Source organism: Acromyrmex echinatior, chromosome 6 (genome assembly GCF_024713525.1).
Source record: "Acromyrmex echinatior isolate Ae372 chromosome 6, ASM2471352v2, whole genome shotgun sequence".
Taxonomy (NCBI): domain Eukaryota; kingdom Metazoa; phylum Arthropoda; class Insecta; order Hymenoptera; family Formicidae; genus Acromyrmex; species Acromyrmex echinatior.
The window spans coordinates 13,722,917-13,733,567 of NC_141857.1; the positions used below are offsets into that span (position 1 = coordinate 13,722,917).

General features: G+C 38.1%; 2 pseudogenes across 1 annotated transcript; both read left to right on the forward strand.

The window, feature by feature from the left end:
* The first annotated feature begins 119 nt into the window (after positions 1-119).
* LOC147909502 (uncharacterized) lies at positions 120-4,662 on the forward strand (annotated as a pseudogene). Its single transcript, XR_015545285.1, has 3 exons — positions 120-318; positions 479-828; positions 935-4,662. The product of XR_015545285.1 is annotated as an uncharacterized LOC147909502 (transcript).
* Positions 4,663-7,225: 2,563 nt separating this feature from the next.
* On the forward strand, positions 7,226-10,191 carry LOC147909503 (uncharacterized; annotated as a pseudogene).
* The last annotated feature ends 460 nt before the right edge of the window (positions 10,192-10,651 follow it).

Genomic DNA, 10,651 nt, shown 5'->3' on the forward strand with positions numbered 1-10,651 from the left:
ATCGCAGTTGTCGGCCAATCGTAACCAATGAAATATTGTGATTTTAGTCACGTGATATCAAATCACATGTGTCTCGATAATATAATATATTAAATTATAGTCAAAAGTGTCATACTTAATACAAGAATACAAGTTATGTTTATGTGTATAATGCAAAAAAGCAGACATTTATTATTGATCAAGAATTTTTATTGATTGATGCGGTAAAAAATAGACCGCAGTTGTGGAATGTTTCTCATCCAATGTACACAAGAAATGATATAAAAGAAGTCCTTTGGCAAGAGGTAGCAGATCTTATGGGGATCTCAAATATAACAGGTAAGTAGAAGATTTAAATAAGTATATAATGTAGCTGTAAATTTTATTTTTATGAATTTTCTTTATCTCATTTTCCTTGTCCTTAATGGAATAGATTAAGGTTATGTTAGGTTATATTTCTCTATATTAAACTAAATATCTAAAATATTTTATTTTTTAGCTGAAATAATTCGAGACAGATTCATTAATATGAGAACTATATTTATGAACAATGAAAAAAGAATAAGAGAATCAAAACAGAGATGCAGTGGTAAAGGTACAGATGAGATTTATAAACCTAAGTAGTCATTCTACACAAGTCTGCTATTCTTAAAGAAAGCCTGTGTGCAAATAGAAAGCTCATCAAATCTTGATGATCTAAAAGATGGTCAGGCATTTATTATCAGTAACAACAATGAAGAAATGAACAATAATCTTCTTGCAAATGCAATTAAAAATAATATACATTTTGATTCTAATTTACAGGTAACTATAACTAAAGAATTAAGTAAAAAAAATAAGCAATTTCTTTTTAAGAAATGAGAAATGGTTTTTTTTAATTAATTGGGTGTATATTATTATACATAATTCATTTCATCATAAATATAAAATTAGACGTTATGTTCTATTTTAAAAATTATTGATATCAGACAACATCTTAGATGAATCTACTTCACAGCCTTTATATCAAGATACCAGTTCTATAGATTTAAATCCGTCTTTATTAGAGCCCACATGTTCTCCTGAAAATATAATTGAACAATCTTCTGCGAAAACAAATGTGCCACTCACACATATAACTGCATCTGCCAGCAGTAGCAGTATTTCAATTGAAAAAGTTGGAGTTCCACATACATCTGTATTATCTGAAGAGCCATGTGCGTTTCACATTACAAATTCTGAATTATTTGCTTCTGAAAACTTACAAAATTCTCGCTGTACATCTACATCTTCGCAATCTTCAAATTCAACTTCTATGTCTGAAAATAACAAGCAAGCCAATAATTCAGTTTATGTAAAGCGTGGCGCAATGAAAAGGACAACTGTTATGGAAGAAGCAGTACAAGCATTAAAAAGAATAGGTAATACGAAAATGTCACAAAATCAAATGCATCAACAATCACCTAGGATTATGATGCTTGCGAACATCTGGGTTTATTTATTGCTGCTCGATTAAGGGAGATGGAACCAGAAAGACGTTTGTATTGTGAAACAGAGATTCTAAAAATTCTTACTACTGTTCTCTCTATTAAATTGCGAGAGGAAAATAATGAATGCTGATAACAATATTCTATTTTTATAATTCTGTTTCTTTATTTGATACAGTACCACAATGTTTTTCCAATCAACTAAACTTTTTTAAACTAAATATATGTTTACATTTAGTAAATATTTCATTAATACTATTGAAGTAATACTTATTTAAAATCTGCAAATTTTTTCTCTGTATTAATATAGTCTATTACTTGTATTTTATACTGTGTATTATTTCTGATAGTAAGCTATAAAAGATATATTTTTAAAGAACGTATAAATAATGTTACAATTTTTTTATCGCACCATACGCTCTTGCCACGGTACTGCACCTCCAACATTAAAATAGTCGCGCCATTTATTTCTTAGAAAAATAGAATTTGCGTGCCTGTTCCCTCCTTGATTATCCAGGTTTATTAAACCATTTGCTGACTCTTCCCGGAAATCACCCGGTCTGATTTTACTTGACATATCTTCTTCATCAATAAATGATGGAGGTGTATACATGGCCCTGCCAACAACTTTACTCCGTAACATATTATGGAGACAGCAAGTTGCCATTATTATCTTTTCAGCATCATCTGAATCATATCTCATTGCACTTTGATATATCTGGAATCTAGCTCCAAGATTATCAAAGGCATTTTCTGAGCAACGTCTAGTTCTTGGCAAATGTATAATACAGTATTACCATCGATCCATTATCAATAAAATCATAATCAAGCGAATTTTGACATTTAATTCTTAAAAAAGTATCTTACCTATAATTGAAAATTCTACGATTTTTTTCTATCAGAGCATTGAGAACCAGAATACAGTATAAGGAGTTTCTCTGTTAAAGGAAAACCTTCATCACCTATTAACACATAAGGAAACATTTCTCTTGTGCCAGAAAGTGGAGATGGACCCGGAATATGAAGGTTGTTGCTTTCTAAACGAACCTTGAGAGTACATTTATTCCATACACCCGAATCACTTATTCGTCCATTTATCCTAATATCAACGTATATAAAGCGTAGATAAGCATCGACAACTGCCATTAAAACAATACTGAAGAAATCCTTGTAACAATAATAAAGTAACCCTGATCTAAGTGGTGGATCAATTCTACAGTGTTTCCCGTCAATTGCACCTATACAATTTTCAAATTGCTATAGTTCACCAAAATTTCGTGTAATTTCTTGCCACTCCATTTCAGTAGAAGGAGCTTTTAAATATTCTTCCTTTATAATACAGTAATGATAGCTCGACATACTTCTTTTATGATGCCAGATATTGTGCTTTGACCTATTCTAAAAGTTAATGATAAGGATTCCTGTGTCTCTCCTAAAAATAAAATACAAAACATAAACAAAAGCAATTATATATCCAATAATTTAATTTAATCTAACCTGTAGCCAAATGCCGCAAAGTTAAAGAAAGTCTTTCTGCTGCTGAAAATACTTTCTCTCAAATGTGTATTCTTCTTTTCAATGAGTAGAGAAACTTTCTCTAAAAGTTCTTCAAAAGTTGCTGTGTCCATACGTAAGCACCTGTAATAAATATTATTAATTGATTACTTTAATATTTCTTTTTTAGATGTACATTAAAGAATGTAAACTCTTATGTATACTCCTCCTGAATCTATTAAGATCTTCTAGACTGAGTTCCAAGAAAAGGTTATGATATAATCCTTTTTCCTTTCTTCTTGTTATCCATCGATGCGTCCAAATTTTTTTGTTGGTACGTTTACTTGCAAGGAGCATAATTACCACAATCAATTCTTGCTCCCGCAGTTGCTAATATTGATTAATATTTCTTGACATTTTTTTCAATGCTATTTTTCGTTTCAGACACAAATAAGCGATTGTAGCGGCCACAATTCCTAACTACAATCGTCAGTGTGATCGAATGATTGTAGATCGCCAATTGCCAATCGCAATCTCAATTCAATCGGCAATCGCTAGTGTGATTACGACTTAAGTCGAACTGTAATTCAAACGCTCAGATTTTCGTTCTAACGCTCTCGCTCTCGAACAACACGAATAGAAAGACTTATTTGTATATATATTAGGTGTAGTAAAAAGAAATACATTATTTTTCCAATAGATGGCTTTAATAATCTGTATCTCGCGAACGCTTCTTGCGGCGGAGGCGATCCGCCGGAGTGAGGAAATCGAGGAGGAGAGTTGGAGACGAGTGGAAACCTTGCTCCCCTGGAAGCGCGTCGTTTTGGCGCGGCGGGATAGTGCTTGCATGAATGGATAATAAAAATGAAAAAAAAGTAACACAAAACGTAATGATTTCAGTGAATTTTTATTGGCAACGTGGCGTAGATAATATTACAAACAAGGAAGAACGGAGAACAGTAGTGTCACTGGATCGGCAGTCGGGGTACCATCCTCACAATGAAAGTCAATCTTGGTGATTTGCGGGAGAATCCGTGAAGCGGAGCGCGACGGCGGCGGATCCGGGTGTTTGCCGGGCACTGAATAGTACTTGGGTGTCTCTTGGGTCGGGAGTCCGTGAATATCCGCGGATCGTAGGATACAACTGTGTGATACTCCCTTACCAAGGCGCGTAACGCCTGTTCCCGGTCGGTTCGCCTATTGCGGCTTGCGGTCCATCGCGTTCCTGCGAACATTGTCTCATTTAAGATGTAGTGGCGGAACGGAAGTACGCAAAGAGCACGTCTGTTCCCTGCGCTATCCGGAAGGGAGAAATCAGGCTCACCTCGAAACCTTTCCCTTTGTGATCCCGGCTGGGATGGATTAGAATGAACGACGAGGGGCAAGGAGGGAGGAGAACAGGGAAGGTTGAATGGCGGGGCGCTCTATCAGAGCGCTTGTTGTCCGCTCGGAAAACAGCCGCAGGTTTGTGGTCGAGTTCACGACGATCGGGGTAGGAGGACCCACTGAAAAGGGCTCACGCGCCGACGAGATTCTATGCATCGCTCGTGCGACGGAAAAGGGAAGCTCGAGGAGCACCGCGGGATTTCCTGCGCTACTCTGACTCCTCTCGTGGCACTTCCGCGCATAAACACTGAAGGGATGTCACACGGCACGATCACACTGATGCACTTCACGTCGTAATTAGATGTCGGAATAAAAATAAAAACAAAAAAAAGGAAAAGAGAGAGAAAAAATTTAACACGCAATCGTTTGACACTATAATTAACTTTATTGCTAACTTAAGCACACGCGCATACAAAAGAAAAGAACAAAAAGAACAAAAAGAAAACTTGCGAAATTCTTGTAATTTATACTGCTATGCAGATTCGCGACAGTACGCAAAAAAAAAGGAAAAGAAAAGGAAAAGGAAAAGAGCAGAGTCTTGGCTTATAGCGAATCTGAACCTTTGAAATCTCGTTATCTCGAGTGAACAATCGGGTATCCGCAATTGGAAAACGCCAAAAGAAAGTTTCGCGACTAAAGATTGTACTAAAAATATTACTTACTTTAACGAAATAACTACCGAAATGCTGACTTTTATGAAGTGCGCTCTGCTTTGAAAAGACTCTGTTTATATACTCTTCTGACCGTCGACGTTTTGCGGTCGAAAGATTAACTAACTAACTGAATGTTCTAAAACATTCACTAGACGATTTTTATATGAATAATTTAAATTTATCCGATTTTTTCATTATGGAGAGATATATAAGGGCGGTCACGGCTCCTTTCCGCAATCTCTCGCGATGTCAGGTCTTCGCCTGCTGGATTGATATCCAGGGATATACATTTTTATTGTCGCAACGAGCTCGTTTGGTAATTGTTTAACAGAGTTTCTGCCGTGTTTACTTAAACTGCCGTGCTTTTTTGGCACTTGGTATGCAAACTTCCGTTAGACAATAGTATACAGGGTGCGTCACCAAAATCCGGACAAATTGAACAATTCCTTGTCGTGGCAGTCTCAGAGAGTCTCTTTAATGTGTACGATTTGTATCGAAGGTCCTCCTCGGCAATTCGACGCATTGTTGGCTCGCTTACACCAACAATCGATGCTAATTTTCGCAACGATTGCCTTGGGTCATCCGAAATCAGTGTTTGAGCTCTTTCAACGACTGCAGGGATCCTCGCGGTGCGTTCTTTCGAGTGACTCTTCCTCGCTGGCATACTGGAACCTTCGTTGGACTGTTTTAAAGCCATATATTTTGCCACAACGTCATAAACAGTGGATCTCGGGTATCCAAAGAACCGAATTATTTCCGTTGCTGAGCGCCCGGCGCGAAGGTCTTCGATGATCGCGGCTCTTCGATTATACTCCGCACTTGGTTTCAACATCGCGGCCATTTTGAGAATATGACTGTTTACTAGAAGCATCAGGCTTTCTTGGACGCCAATAACAATCTCTGGCGGAGGCACAGTACAGCGGAAAATTTGAATTGAAATTTGTCCGGATTTGATGACCCTGGTTTTGGCGACACGATATTCTTACGATTTATGCATTCGTTAATTACTGTATTTAAATTAATTATTGATTTTCCATTGCTCCCTGTGTGCAATGTGTGACACTTCGGCTCGGTATCGCAGCACTCAGCAAGTACATACATCGTTGCCACAGTAACAATTTCAGCATCGCAATCGGTACCGAGTTTATCGTTGCTACAGCAAAGACGCTCGCGTTGCGCCTAGTAATGTTCGTCGTTAATAAGGAAATTTTGTTACGACGGACGTTACTGTTTTTTTTATATTTAAATATGTTAAGGAATATGTAAACAATCACAAGTATTAAATTCTGGATATTATTAAAAAAATAAAAAAATTTGAATTGGCGTAACACTTTCTAATTTAATATTTATATTATTATTAACACTTTTGTATTTGGTTCTTGTTTCCGAATTTGTGTTTTCGACTTTTTATGTTGCCTGTCAAAAATCTATATCGTGCACGACGAAATGCGAAAACGAAGGGTTGGACGGTTTGGACACACACACATACATACCTCTCGCATAGGAACACACAACTTATTGTGTCACGAAGCCGCCAACGTCGCGCGCGACTAATACAAAGGATTGTTGGCGCCTATAATCTTGGCGGCGAGTACCGCGCTTGTCGTATTCGTCGTCGCCATCGATCTGCGGTCTCTCTGATCCACCAATCAGAAGCCAGATCGGAGTAGTTCGGGGATCAGGATCGAAGGTAATCGATCACGGAGCCTAGCAGAACGTACACATCCAGAAGCAATCGTGAGTCAAGGCATAATCCAGGCCTTCTCGCGAGCGTTCGAGTAAAAAGTATTAAAGTATCTGCCTCTAAGCGTATCATGCGTCTGTACCCTCGAATCAGGGCAATAGCCTCAAAGCGTTTCCCATACTTCGACTCAGGGCATCAGTTCCTAGGCGTCATCGAATGCAGAAATCAATATAAATATTATCCGAATATTATCCAGTGCGTCAACAAATATATGAACGTTTATCAATACATTGTTACCGCATTCATCCAATGCGCTAGTGTTAACAAAAAATATTTTGTGTTAACATTGTGATATTTACGGGCTGCGAACCCAAGACATGAAAACTATTACTTAATAAAATAAACTATACACGAAAATACAGTATAAAAATTTAGTGGTATTGTTTTATACTAAACTGTGAAACATTTGGTGCCTCCTGTGAGGTGTTCACACGCACGGACGTAACATTAGAAAATACAAGCTTTCACGATTCAATTTTTGTGAGGCAAATAAACGGCCGTACATGATTCATTCCGAATCTGCGAAATTGCCAGAACAATTACACGTTCAAGTTTCCACTTATATGGGTCTTGTGGAGCGTAAATCATTCGATTTCACTTCGAATTCACATTACACAAAAATAGCCGATAGAAGTTTCTGTTACAAAAACGAACCTCTTTAAAATCCCAGATAACCAACTTGTCGAACCTTCTTGACAAGGATGATCTAAGAATGAAATAACGCCACGTTAAAATTAGAAATCGCGCGTTTAACAGACTTACATAATGTATTCGAAAAGCATAACAGCGAGCTTGCCATGACGAAAGATGTTCATCAGAATGAATTCGCTAGCATTCAAGAGCGATTCTATGCTCTCGCTGGTAAAATTGAAGATATTCTAAACCCGGCGAATACGTCAAATGCCGGCATGTCGAATATCGAGACATAATCCGGTAACAACGCGAGCGCGACAATTGTGAAGAACTGGCGAATTGCCTGGCGCTCCTATCTACGTTTGATGGAAAATTGGTTGTCATTTAAAAACGCGTTTCGTAACATGATAGGGTTGCGAATCTGTCCGACATAGATAAATTACATTCTAAAATCAGTTCTAATGGAAGAAGCAGCCAATAAAACGAGGATATTCGAGATGGATGGAATCAATTATTCGAAGGCATGGGAATTGTTAGAACACTCATATGAGATCAAACGCTTCTTAATTTCATAGCATTTCTCTTTAATTTTGAATATGAGCCGCGTTAGCAAAGGAAACCTCAAGCGGTCTTTCTAAGCTCGCGGACAACATCCAACAGCACGTCACTTCGTTAAATGTCTTGGGAGTTTCTATCGGTCCCGAAATGCTCGTCCATATTTTAGATATTAAATAACCAAAGAGTACGTTGGAAAAATGGGAAATGACTCGAGAAAGAGAAATGAATTTGACGATATGTACAAGTTTCTATTTAAAACCGCAATGTGCGCGTCAAAGTGAAAGAGATCGAAGATCGCGGATTTAGAGAAAGAGGGGCGAGCCACCAGCAAAAGAAACGTCACGCCACGAATTGAGCATGTTTATTAAATGCATCGCGTACTTGTTTAGCATGCAAGGTAAAACAGCATCCTTTGTATCTATGCGATAAATTTAAGCGACTGCCTATACTTAAACGTATTGAACTCGTGAAGAATGTAAAGGTTTGCCATAATTGTTTGCGTTGTCACCGAGATAGTCCTTGCAAGTTCTCGAGTTGAATGATTTGTTAGAAGTGTCACAACACGCTGTTCTCGAGAACTACGTGACCAGTAAATCTAGTGCAACGAAGCCTGAGATTACGCAAATCGACTAACTGATCCCGCTGGTCGGTAACAAAGCAATAAACTTCTTGCATACACCTACGCCGCCATTATCGACAAGTGCATTGATATACATCGGTGACCATTAAAATAAATAATTATAAAATGTCGCGCCTTGCTAAATACTTGCTCCACTACAAATTTCATCTCTGAGCATATGAAGCGTCTGGGCATTTCCATAACCGTCGGTATGACTTCGATCGGCGCCGGTATAACTTCGATTAACACTACAAGTACGGAATCGAGAAGTGCGAATCACCGTGCAATTAACGCGTGACGGCTTTCGCAAGAAGCTGACGTGCTGGACGACACTGGCCATTGCAGATTTGATACCATCTGAAATTTTTCCGCGAGAGTTTATTAAAATATCGTCGAATATCAAGTTGGCAAATCCAGATTTCCATTTGCCGCGATCCATCGATTTATTGATCGGATCTGGAACAACGTTATCATTGTTCTCCATTGGACAAATCAATGTGTCACATGCAGGTCATGACCTATATTTACAAAAAACACGTCTTGGTTGGGTGGTCGCCGGCAGTACATTTAGCTATTCTCCTTCAAAATCGGAGATTTATCGTTTAACAAACTTAGAAAATCAAATAATAAAATTTTGGACGACCGAAGAAATTATAGTGAAGCGTCCGACGAAGAAATTCGATGAAGAAATCGTGTGTGAGACACATTTTATGAAAACTTCTCGTAATGCCGATGGACGTTACGTAGTATCTTTACCATTTCGTGATAACGGGTAAGCATCTTGGGGAGTCGCGAAGCGTAGCGAGAAACTCAAACGTTTCTCAGCTCTCGACCGAGACAGGGCATTTAAAGCCGAATATACGCGAGTGTTTGAACAATATTTGACATCGGATTATATATCAGCGGTAGACAATCCCGAAGATGATAGATATTACATGTCTCATCACGTGGTATTCAAAGAATCGAGCGATACAACTAAAATTCGAATAATATTTGACGCTTCAGCGAAAACGAATACCGGTATATCCTTGAATGATGCGTTGATGGTAGGGCCGACCATTCAAAATGTTCTATTTGCAAAATACTCTACTTAATTCGCTTCTGAACATATGAATACACTATAATTGCAGATATTGAAAAAATGTACCTGCAAGTATTAGTTAACAAGGACGAACGAAGCGTATTTCGTGGCGCAGGAATGAAAAAATTGAGACCTTCCAGTTTAATACGCTCGCATTCGGTGTAGTGTCTTCTCCGTTTCTTGCGATCCGTACCCTCCAAAAGCTAGCGGACGATGAAAGTTACACTTTTCCGAAAGCAGCTGAGATTCTTAAGATATATTTATACGTAAACAATCTGCTGTCCGGAGCGGCTAGCATCGACGAGGTTGATTGATCCGGAACGAAATGATCGCCTTACTGGCGCGTGGAGGCTTTAACATTAGGCAGTGGGCGTCCAAAAATGAATGTGTCATTAATGATTTATCGACACGAGCGTGACACGCGAATCTTACACTTGATGCAGACCGTTCTTTAAAAACGTTGGGAATAACATGGAACATATTAGGGGTTTGCATTAAAAGCCACTGTTCACGTTTAGATGGCAGTAACTGCGTAACTGCTATGGTCAGAGACATCTGCTACTTATATCATTTTTAAATGTGAACATTTCCTACTAAAATTCAGTCAACAGACGTCATCCTTGTTTACATATGTGCTTTTCTATAACTGAATTAAAATGGAACGTGATAAGTTGTTTTTCCGATGTGTACTTTTACACTATTTTGATTTGAAAAAAAGTGCAGCTGAAACTCATCGATTGCTTGCGGAAATTTATGGTGAATCTGCTCCATCGGAAACAGTATGTAGAGACTGGTTTCGACGATTCAAAAGTGGTGATTGTGACGTTCACGACAAACAACGAACAGGTCAACCGAAAAAATTCGAAGATGAACAATTGCAAGCTCTATTGGAAGAAAATCCAGCTCAAACACTCAAAGAATTGTCTCAACAACTGAAAGTCGATAAATCAACTATTTTTCGACGTTTACAAGCTATGGGAAAGATTCAGAAAGAAGGAAAATGGCAGCCACATGAATTGACCGAAAATGCCATTGCCA